This window comes from Helianthus annuus, chromosome 4 (assembly GCF_002127325.2).
Source record: "Helianthus annuus cultivar XRQ/B chromosome 4, HanXRQr2.0-SUNRISE, whole genome shotgun sequence".
Lineage (NCBI taxonomy): Eukaryota > Viridiplantae > Streptophyta > Magnoliopsida > Asterales > Asteraceae > Helianthus > Helianthus annuus.
This window is the reverse complement of record NC_035436.2, coordinates 39541517-39545529: the sequence shown is the minus strand read 5'-3', so window position 1 is coordinate 39545529 and position 4013 is coordinate 39541517.

Genomic DNA, 4013 nt, shown 5'->3' with positions numbered 1-4013 from the left:
CTTCCAGCAAATGAGGGGCAACCTCTGACTTACCACAACATTGTGACAAGTGGACGGACAAGATCGTGGCACGAAATCCAAGAAACGATCCTAACGGTTCCACTTTTCCTATAAATACCCCCCCCCATTTTGCTCAAAACCCATACAATCTGATCTTAAGGCTCTAAGTTGGAACCATTGTTTCATACCTGAGCCATTTTGGTCTAGATTAGCATTCGGGGACCCTCCGTAAGTATTCTTTCGTTCTTTTATTCGCTTTTCGAGTCCGAAAGTCAACGTTTTGTTGACTTTCTGCATTGACCAGTTTATGGTCGATGCGAAGTTCATTAGAACTTCATAACGTGAGCGTGATCACGATGGTTATAGTCCGTAGTGACTATACCTACTGATCACCACGTTATCTAGGCTCAGTGACGAGTCGTAGTTTCGGCCAAAATGCGCATTCTTGCGTATTTTGTAACCAAACTACTCGTGAGCATCAAAGCCGTTTGTTTTGATGCCAAACCTGTTTTCTAAACTTAGTTAAGCATGTTCTAACATGCTTAGCTCGTCACTTTTAGTATAGTGCGTATATAGGGTCGTAAGGTAAGCGATCTAAACCATCACTTATACTTTCGAACCCGACCCATTTGGTCGATCATTAGGATCCGACCAAACACATTAGGTGACCATAGCTATAACCTTCCGAGGTTATACCTTGTGGTCACGATGTTAGGCGTTCCAGACGCGTTCTACGCGAACGACGCGTAAGGTAGCATAAGCTACCTAAACGGGTCGTGATGGGTCGCAAGCACTTAGGTTAGGTTTCATTTTAGTATGTAGGCTTTGTTAAACCATGTTACACGAGTCTCTATACTCGTTTGGTTTACGAACCCGCATACTATCCGATCCTTCCGATTTGGTCCGGTATATTGACATAGCTACCTATTAGGTGCCGTTTGATATCCCGTGATCTTTAGCATTATCTGGTTATTATACAAGAACTCCAAAGCAATCTCAGGTGAGTACATAGAACCCCTCTTTTACTGTTTTCCAACTGTTTTGGGGTGAAACACATGTGCCTATCTGTTACTTTCATGCTTTCCATGTTTTCACATCGTATATCTGCTATGCTCATTAGTACATTATAGTACATGATTTCATTACATTTTATGCTATGTATGCCCATTGTGTGCGTACTTAGTACATTGATTTACATGAACATTTCTGTTGCATATGTTTACTCAGCATATGGACACATTGATTTACATTACATTTCTGTTGCATATGTTTACTCAGCATATGGACACATTGATTTACATGAACATTTCTGCTGCATATGTTTACTCAGCATATGGGCACATTGATTTACATGAACATTTCTGCTTCGTATGTTTACTTAGCATACTTAGTACAATTGTTTACATCACATGCCTTCATTTTGTTATGACATTTGGTTTGTTTAACATGGGACAATACATTCATTAACATTGATCACGCCGTTCGTTAGTAGGTAGTGGTACCATAGGAATTGACAACTCCCGTTTCTGAAATCCTGGGTTTGATAGGATTGGAAGGAATGACCGAATTCGATATACATAACTTAGATAAACCTTTAATTTGTTTAAGGGTTTATCGCCGCAGTCTCAAGGCTTGGATGTATGCATAGTTTACAATACCGCATAAATGTTAGTATCAATAGAGCATGCATTTTCCACAGAACATAACGCTGATTTAAACCACGTTTTACTTCAACGACTTGTTTTGTGCATTTTACATATGGTTTAAGTTGATACATTTCGCTTACCATACATGATACATCTGGGATGCACATTACATGATTTACATTGAACATAAACATTTGACATGGTTTACACAATAACACTTGACATTTGGTTTATACATGAACAATTTACATGGTGGATTGGTTTGGGTAAATGGTTTGAGTAACGTGGAGTATGTAATATGATGCAAACATGGTGGATACGCCGCTGGTACTTCCTATATATAAATGTTTGTATAATATTACATATCTTAGCGTTAACTAAATCATTTCAGTTTAGACATATAACATTTTATACAAATAACATACTTTTCATAAAACATTGCCTTACAAAACAACTTATTATATTCAACTCATTTTACTTGGTTACTCGTTTAACCTTGCACTTATCTATACATATCATCTGATGTTATCGTTTTTTTTTCAAATGGTTTACAAAGCAAGACAAAATTACAAGGTTCATGACGGACTGTTATTAAACATTTCTTTAAAACTCAAGTCATGAATCCCATTTTCACAAAACCTATGTATCTCACAGGCATTTTTATGCTGACGTACCTACTTTCACATGTGTTTTCAGGAGCTATTCCATAGGACGATGATCACGATACTAGGGCGGACCTGTGCCTTAGAGCCTAAAAATGAAGATAGGCTAGTTTAAATATGTTATGAACTTTGTATTTCTTGTTTTGGAACGATGTAGCACTCTTGTTTATAAATAAAATACAACTTTGTATGCCATGGTTATGAAACAATTAATTCTGTCCACAACACTCCCCGACGTTTTCCGCCGCGGTTGCATGTTATACGCGGTCGGGGTGTGACAGAAGAGTTGGTATCAGAGCCATTGGTTATAGGGAATTAGGTTATTAGTAATGCTTTGACCTATACTATAACTTTCTAGGACCCTAACACAAGGTATCTTGTGTTTAGAGTTTAAAACATGCACATCACCTATCCTTAGGTGATAACCACAGCGGGAACTTCGGTTCCGAATCCGCTTTGAAAATTAATCATCTGTTCTAGGATGATTGATTACTAGGTTTTGAACCCTCTGTTATAAGGTTTTGAACCCCTCTTTAGATTCTCAAAAATCTTGTCAAAGTTTTGGGTTAATAGTCTGAACACGTGCGAATTGGAAGAGTGAATGCCTGTACCCTGGGTTTTCTGTCTAAGGCTAGAGTGTTCGTACAAATCCACATAATCGGACCAGTCACTCTTACCTGGGAACTCTTGGGGTGAGTGTTCACTTATAGGCGAGCATGTCTTCGCGATACACTAATTCTGACCCATTTACTTTGACTAGACATTTCATGTCGCTTGTTTGCTTTGCGATGCATAACCGCCATCTTTGCTTTTGTTGATTTTGCTTCATCTCATTCTCTTCATCCAATCATCTCACTCGTTTCATTTCATGTTTTTCTCTTCTAGAATGCCTCCTCGACGCGACAACCAGATAGCTACTGCCGAGCTGGCAGAAATTATTGCGCAGCAGATGGCTGCTCAATTCCCAAATCTTTTCGCTCAATGGAACCAGGCCAACAACAACAATAACGGTACATGCAAATACAAGGATTTTAACTCGGCTAAGCCACTCAAGTTCAGTGGTTCTGAAGGAGCAACTGGGCTTCTTCAGTGGTTCGAGAGCATCGAGAACACTTTTCACCACGTGCAGTGTCTGGATAATCGCAAGGTCGAGTTTTCTTCGAGTGTGTTTCAGAAGAGGGCTCTTACATGGTGGAACGGGGTTATGAGAGATCAAGGTGCAGAAGTTGCTCTAGCTCAGACATGGGCTGAACTGAGAGCTCTTATGATGAGGGAGTTTTGTCCTCGTCATGAACAACGAGCGTTGGAGAAAGAATTTGATGTTTTGAAGCAAGATAGTGGCGAGCACAGGGCTTATACTGATAGGTTTGAGGAGTTGAGTCTGCTTTGCCCAACTATGGTTACCCCACTCGATAAGGCCATCGAAAGGTACATCGACGGCCTACCTGACTCAGTACAAGACATCCTCACTGGTAGCAACCCTACCACACTCCGTCAGGCGATCGAGTTATCAGCGACACTGACTGAGTCACAGATTCGAAAGAATAAGCTACACAGGAAGGGCGACAAGGGCAAGAAACAGTCGGCTGACAAGGAAGATAGCAAGAAAGGTCAAAACAAGAAGGGAAAGGATTCTGGTTCCTCAAGGGGGTCAAGGAAGCGTAAGGCTTCCCAAAACTATGCTGTCACTGCCCAAGCTAACCAG